Source organism: Cupressus sempervirens, chromosome 5, assembly GCF_028749045.1.
Source record: "Cupressus sempervirens isolate cs-2001-9-10 chromosome 5, ASM2874904v1, whole genome shotgun sequence".
Classification (NCBI taxonomy): domain Eukaryota; kingdom Viridiplantae; phylum Streptophyta; class Pinopsida; order Cupressales; family Cupressaceae; genus Cupressus; species Cupressus sempervirens.
The window spans coordinates 1,009,979,626-1,009,987,904 of record NC_143122.1 but is presented as its reverse complement, the minus strand read 5'-3'; the positions used below and the strand labels follow the sequence as shown (position 1 = coordinate 1,009,987,904).

The 8,279-nt window shown below is 34.3% G+C and overlaps 1 pseudogene; it reads right to left on the bottom strand.

The window, feature by feature from the left end:
• Positions 1-1,175: 1,175 nt before the first annotated feature.
• On the bottom strand, positions 1,176-3,409 carry LOC149559359 (uncharacterized; annotated as a pseudogene).
• Between the last annotated feature and the right edge of the window lie 4,870 nt (positions 3,410-8,279).

Sequence of the window (8,279 nt, the reverse complement as noted above, 5' to 3'; positions counted from 1 at the left end):
TGCTAGAAGTGATGAAGGTATGTTTCTTGGTTATTCATTGAAAAGAAAAGCTTATAGATGTTATAATCTAAGAACTAAGACTATTATGGAAAGTTCAAATGAGATGATTGATGAGAAATTCAAGATACAAGAGAGAATAGTTGATTACAATTCATATGATGATGTTATTGCTAAGCCAAGGAATGATGAATTATTTCTTGAGACTAACAATGATTTGCAAAATGAAGGAGATCCAAGGTAGGAACAAAGCTTAGAACCTTCAACAAAACCAAGAGTTGAGATAGAAACTCCTACTTTAGGAAAGAATATGATAAAGAATCATCCATTTGAAGAGATCATCGGAAGCAAAGATAAAGATGTGATGATAAGAAGTAGAGTCAATGAAGAACTATATTTGATATTGCAAGTTGAAGCTAAGAATGTAGATGAAGCATGTAAAGATGATGATTGGAAACAAGCTATGAAAGAGGAATTGGATCAGATAGTAAAAAATGAAACATGGGAATCTGTACCCAAACCAGCAAACAAGAATGTGATAGGAACTAAATGGGTATTTAGGAATAAGATGAATGAACAAGGTGAAGTTATAAGGAACAAGGCAAGATTGGTATGTAAAGGTTACTCACAGCAAGAAGGAATCTTTATTTCTTAGACTAAGTACTTGAAGGATTTACTAAAAATGTTTCACTAATACATTTGGCATCGATTTGCGATGGCTATGTGTCATAATTACGACAAAAATGTGTCGCCACTGTGACAGTAATAGACGTCATAGTTTTTTAGTCACAAATTATGACGTCTATCCTTTATCATCACAATTACAATGCTTATCCATCACTATGCAACCATTTTATTGTGACATCAACCTCGCCACAATTCTTGTGTCTGACATCACAATTGTGACGGTAATGTTGGAGGCTGACATCACGATTATGACAGTAGTTGGCGTCACCTCTACAACAAGCCCGTCACAATTGCCAGGGAGTCCGTTGCAATTGCTACAGATGCCCTGGCAATTGTGGTGGCAATTCTAGAGACTAATGTCACAATTGCAAAGGCAGTTGGCATCACCTCTATAGCAACCCTGTTGCAATTGCCAAGGAGGCATCACAATTGTGACAGAAGTAAAGTAAAACAAAAAAAAAAAATCCTCGGTTATATTCAATTGTCAATACCTACCCATACTAACCTTTGATGTCCTCCTCGTCTTCTTCATAATCTACCCTTGCATTAAGGGAAAGCATTTGGCATATAAGAGAAAACAAAGAAGCATCTAAAGCCAGGAAGGAAATTCCACCATATAAGCCAGTCTTTGCAGTTAGGCATTTTGTTGTGAGATCATGATGTAAATTTCATATTCTATGCAGACTCTCTGTGATTGTAGCCCACATCATCAAGGCTTCTGCAAGAAAAGAGACAGCCCTGGTATAAAGATACATGATATTAGCATGGGAGAACACATTTAGCTATCTAGACACCCTTTTATTTATATCCAAAATTGAAAAGGTTAAAGTAGTAAGTTGTTTCAAATAGCTTGTTGATTAAACTCCAATGGCTCATGTCACATTAAATTATAACAATGTTATCCAATCCTTGAATTTTCTCTTCCATTCAATATTTACGTCCTCAAACACCTAAACAGGGAAAAGAAACTACCTGTACACTGTAGATAGAGAATATTAAAAATGTACTGACTAGTATATTGAAAATGCACCTATCATTTTTCTATTTTCTTTTTAAGATTCCAAACATTGATGATAAAAGATGCTAACACAATTAAATTCAAAAGCTATCAAGACATATGTTTGCGATTACTTACACAACAATAGTGAAAAACACCACCAGAGAAGTGGTCCTCTGGAGAGCATACATAGGAACATCTTTCCCTTTGTAGGGATAAAATACAACTACAACCCCAAACATAGTTGATAAGAATGACAATATGATTGAGAAGCTGCCCAATGCAATAGTTGGATCATAAGGGTGTTTGCAAATGACAATGCCCTTCCCTGTAATAGCAGTTCCCAAAGGAGGCTGTAGAACACATAAAGGAAGTAAAATATTAACTATAGCTTTGTAAAACTAAGTCAATGTTTTCAAATACAAAGGAAAAAGTAAAATTTAAATTTTTCTACATACATAATCGAATAATCAATTTATTTTGAATACTAAAGTAGATTGGTAAAATGCAATGTGGTCCCTAGAAATTTAAACTAACAACAATCTCGATATACTTGATGTCATGCATCTTGCTACTAATGGGTAATTATATGGATATTGTAAAGAAAATGAGGAAATTCTTTTTTACAAGGAACAAATACGAATAAGAAATTTGTATTTATGGCTTGGAACAGAATTTGTTAACTAGTGGGATATGGGGGAACTAGTATCAAAAATCAACTACATCAAAACCAAGCTTTAGGGGAAAATTATTTTTGGAAAATTCATCATGAACCACATTTCAAATGGGTTAGAATCTTAAGAGAGATATACCTTGCAAACCTAAATAGGGAGGAAGCCTTAAGAATTATGAAATTTCCCAAAGGATCCTAAATATGGATCTTTATATCTAACTCTAGAAAAATAATACTAGACCACACCACATGGAACATAATGGAGGGAAGTAAAGCTTTATTTTGAGACGATTCATGGGGAGGATACCCATCGTTAGACAACTATTAAATTCAAAAGGATGAAAAAAAATGCCTTGAAAGATGGAAAAAAATATGCCAAGGAAAAATTGTTTTCTAGCTTTCCATCGGATTAGCTTTTCTATTCCACTAACACCTTGCCAAGTTACAAATTCTTTTTCCCTAATTCTGCCTTCAAAGATTCCAAATCAGCAGACCTTTCCATTCAATGGAACCATGTTGATGGATAACACTCTTGTTTCACCCCTTCGCTGGTCAATGGATAGTTTTTTTAAGCATTTTTTTTTACAGAACAAATGATTCGCATTTGTACATAACATATTCACTTTAGCATAGGCTACAAGCTAACTGCTGGAGGTTGCACTATTTGGAAGGGCCTAAAGCCTCATCAATTCACCATCAAAATCTTACCATACTTTGCTACGTCGAAGAATGAATATGGTAACTTAGATTTGTTGTAATGAAATGTTGAAATGACTATTATGCGATTTTCAGTTGAGCTCTCTATATACTGTTGGTTTGCAATTTAAAGAAATAGACCCAACCTAAGCAATTGATAAAAAATTTATGAAAATTTGCTAGGATGGTTAAAATATATTGATTGTCCTCGTAATATTGAACTAATACCAATCTTTCAAGAGATGAAAAAGTTAAAGACATGAAACCTTCTTGTTCTCGGCCACAACTCCAAAGATGAATGCCAAAATATCGAGTGTTGCAATAGTAATTGAAATTTTCCCAACCTCGATCAAAGCCATTGTGCCTGTTCATCATATATCGAGTTTAGAGAAACATTTTTTTATCATACCAATATACTAATTAGAAAATGGGAAAAGTTATGCAATTAAAAGATTAAAGTAAAATATTGGTTTGACTTTTGTGTTGTACCAAAACCTACGTATTTAAGAATTTTTTTTGCGTGTTGAAGTTTTATAGTGTTAAGTTTTGACCTCATATAAAGCTCAACAGTTAACTCAAACTTGTCAATAAATCAAGCATAAATGAATTCTATCAGAGTACTATGCATTTTATCACTTGAAATATTCTACTCTATGACCATGAATGAAAATAAAGACCTCATCATAACTACAGAGGTGAATAAGTGCTCACAGACCATTTAAAGGAGTTTCTCCATCTTTTAAGATATAAAAATACATTAAAAATTTCTTAGATTATTAATTTATAGCTAGGTATGAATAGAGATACATGAATATTTGTATTAAAAATATACAAATCATAAATACATACATATTTATAATCTAAAACCAACTAAATGACAAGCCTTCAAAAAATCCCATAACGCTCATCAATTACGCTCAACCAACTAAATGACAAGCCTTCAACAAATTCCATAGCTTTCATTCAGCAACCTTTGTATTTTACATAAAGCTGGAGCACTCACAACTACACAACTGGCCAGCCATGTTTTAGCCTTCACTGTAACTTCCTCAACCTTATAGCACCTTCACAACCCAATACATGTGCCTCATCAACACCTCCTCCATGTACAAGGACTCCAATCCAACAACTAATGTCAATATGTTTGTCAACTTGAACTAGTCATAAAAAATGTGAAAAATGTCCAAGCTTATATAGATGTGCACGTCACCAAGTCCAATTATAGGGCCCATCTATTCCTGCACAAAAAATGACCACCACTAAATCGACTTTCAAAACAACCTAGAAGTGTCTTGATGGAGCTGGAATCACCCAAGTATGTACACGCATGATTCCATATTGATCCAACCCCAAAAAAGGCACCTTAGGCTTAGACAGTTCCACCTGCTATTCACACAAAACCTACAAAGGACTGCCTGGTTTGTTTGCCAAATCAGTAACATAATAAATTATAGTTGTCAAATGATTGTGTTGGCTACATGCCAATGTAATTTTGCATCAAAATGGTCACTCTTCAATGATTTGAAGCTTGAGGCAGTTTCCAATTGCATTTAGTATAGATGTTCCAAGACCTTATATGTTGACAATCGTGAGTGAGCTTAAGTGTAAACTACCTTTGTATCTCAAAATACAAACAACTATTCTTTTTATTCTATATTGAAGCCTTTGTTATCATGAAAAACTTGGATTATAGAAAAACACAAAAAAACTAACTCAATTCAATAATACCTATTTGTTCTTATTCTTGGCGCTAGATCTTGTACTTGGCAGACAAACTCCTATTACTCTGAAATGTATTGCTACATATTAGAATATAAACTAACAACTAGGGCATAATGTGTCCTTGGTTATAGCCAACAGCAAAGCAAAAAAACATAAACATAAATAATTGAAGCCCAAGAGATAATTTTACATTACAAAAGTATTAAATGGGGAGTTAAATTTACATTAAAAAAACATTAAATGGGAGGTTAAAACCATTTAAACAATGACATGAAAAGCTAATGTCCAATGATTGTTTTGCATTAATGTTAGTAGTTTCTACAATCCATATTATTGTGCATAGTTGTTTATGGATATGATTGTGTTCTTTTTTTCACATTAATGTTTGGGATCACACTATGTGACCCATCATCCAGAAGGAGAAAATGTGATCCGAAACATTGATGCAAAAAACTATGCACAATAGTTTTACATTACAAAGCATTAAGTTAATGGTAGGATCCATTTGCATAGAAACATAAAAATCAAAGTCCAAGGGATAGTTTAGCATTACAAAAGCATTAAGTTTGAGGCCTTCTTTCTTAGTTGTAGAAGCTCTCTAGCAATCAAATTATACAAGCTACAAGGCCTAACAGAAATTTCAAAACATATAAGCTACAAGTCTAGTTAAAATATACATTAGATTAAAAAATATACAATTTTCATACCCGAGCATGCGGCTATAACTTGTGCAACGACCTTCTTGCTTAGTTGTAGAAGCTCTCCAACAATAAAATTATACAAGCTACAAGGCCTAACAACAATTTCAAAACATATAAGCTACAAGTCTAGTTAAAATATACATTAGATAAAAAAATATACAATTTTCATACCCACCGAGTGCTCAGCTATAACTCGTGCAACGGCCTTTTTGCTTAGTTGTAGAAGCTCTCCAACAATCAAATTATACAAGCTACAAGGCCTAACAACAATTTCAAAACATATAAGCTACAAGGCAAGACATATTACATGACATGGCAAAAGGAACAAAATTTACAAGCTTTAGCAAGACATATTAAATGACATCATAGTGCTAGAGATATCACAATTATACGAGTCAAACATAGTCATGAAAAAGCACATAAATTAGTTATTATATGCAATTAAAAGGTATATAGTTAGATACTGACATACATAGGGCATATTGAAGAAATGAAATGGTCATATAGATTTCATATGGGATTTTGAAGATGTTAGTGTCCTAAGGCAAAGAATCCATTCATATAACCATAATGACTCTACTAAGGTTGATTCTAGTGAAAAAAGACTTGAAATTTTTGAGACTCCCATGCAACAAGATATAACTGAAGAGGTTTAGATGCACCTGGTGGAAAAGTAGGAATCTCCAACCATAGTTCAATCATCAATTGAGATCTTGTCTAATGCAGAGTAAAATGCTTTGGAAGCACCAACAAACTTTTGGCACCTTGGAACAACAAAGCAACTAAAATCACCACCCAGTATTCTACAACCTTCACCAAGTTATACAAGGCTTGACTCACCTTACAAGGAGGACCTTACTGAGATTTGCTACTACTACTTGAACTCACAGACCTAACACTTCATGAAATGTTGCAACTCTTCTTCTTCTCACTTATACAACCCAAGCATCACACACCAACCTTGGCACAAGGTGATCACGCAACCCCAACCTTCCTAGCATAAATGGAAACCAAAACAAACATCAATACACCCAAACAAATCAGGTCTTATGAAAAACCTGTTGTTACCAGTCATAAGGTAAATTGCAGCACTTGACTCTTATACCATACACACACCAAGAATGCAATTGGACACTTCAGGGCTTCTAAACACCTTGGAAAATTAAAAAAATTCCAACATGACCAAAATAAGTTGAAACAAAGGTTGGAAACCCTACCAATCACTTACCATGCAAACTGTTGCAACCAACCAAACAAGTACCTAGGTTTCTTAGCACTGTTTTTCACCAATAACTCAAATTGTTTACAAAGGACCAAGCAAAAAAAAGAAACATTCAAACACCCTTTTCAAAGTACCAAAAGACTCCAAAGTTTCAAAACCCAACTCCACTCCAGCATACCATAACCTTAATCTTGCACTCAGGCCCAATTAGCAACTTTAGGCTTGGTCTACAATAAAAAGGCTAAAAATATGGGTGCATGGATTAGTTCTTCAACTCCAATATGTTCCCCTAGTCAAGTTTAAGATGCCTTGTCTCCACACCAAGTCCCAAGTTCCCCTTTTCACTCTAACTCATCAAATTGCAAAAACAAGGTCTAATACATGGGTCTTATTAGACCTAGGGCTTGCTCTTAAAAATGCCTGCTATAGTCTCCTACCTCTAGGCTTTTGACATTTGATAATACATTGCCCTAGTTTGCTCCATGCCAAATTAGAGAAAATTCCAACAGTGGGAATTCAAACTAGGGCCATTTCTTTGGCCAAAACCCTTTTTTTGAGGGTTTCACAGGCAGCAAGGAAGAAAAATAGATATCTTGCAAATGAAAATTGATCTTTTTTTGAAACCAATGCCAAAACCTCTTAAAATGCAACGTCCAAATTTTCAATGCAAAACAGCCACCGTACAACCTTCAGGAGTCTATATAGTATAGAAAAAATAGTCAAAATGGCCTAGAAATAGCAAATTTTATTGATTTCAAAGCAAGTGCATCGATTCTTGTGCATCCAATGGATGTTTTGAGGCTTTATAGGCTTGCAAAATGCAAGCAGAACCACCCCATGTTAGTTGCATCCATTGGGAGTGGTTTTCATTAGGAGTTGTAACATTTTGCAAAAAGTTGCTAATGCAACTTTTGCAATTTTGTGCATTTTTTAATATTTTAACTACCCACCATTCTAAAAAGGTTCTAAACCTTCCAAATGCTTATTCTAAGACTTTAGACCCCTAAAACAACCTAGAAAACAAGGAATAAATCCAAAGCCACCCTAGGACCAATTGATGCCCAGGTTAATATTGTTACCTGGGGTCTTGTGTTTGTTACAATGGTGGATGGCCTTGAGGATATTTATTAATACTAGGCCTTATGACATTGCATAAAACATAAAACAAAAAAAAACAAAACAATTGTTTAGGTGCTCTGCACCACTATCTTAGAGTGATGATATTGTGAAGCAATATGAAGAAGGGTTGCTAATTGTGGAGTTGGTTGCTAGAGTTGATGCTAATGCTTCTGCTTCTAAAGAACCTGAGTCTCAAGGGGTACATTCTAGTGTTGATATTCAGAATGAAAAAAATGTGACAAATAACTTTAATTTTGAAGCCATTGAAGGTAATCAGATCTCTGATACACCAGATATTGAAGAGGGAGAGATTCTTGTTGAATTAGATGATGTTGAGATTGCTTCAAGTAATTTGGATAGTTTCACAGGAGATATTGAGCTAGTATCTCATGATGAGGATAAGTGTGAAATGCAAGGTGAAGGTTTTGCAATTTGTCTTGCCCTCTGAAGAAATGGTAGAAAATT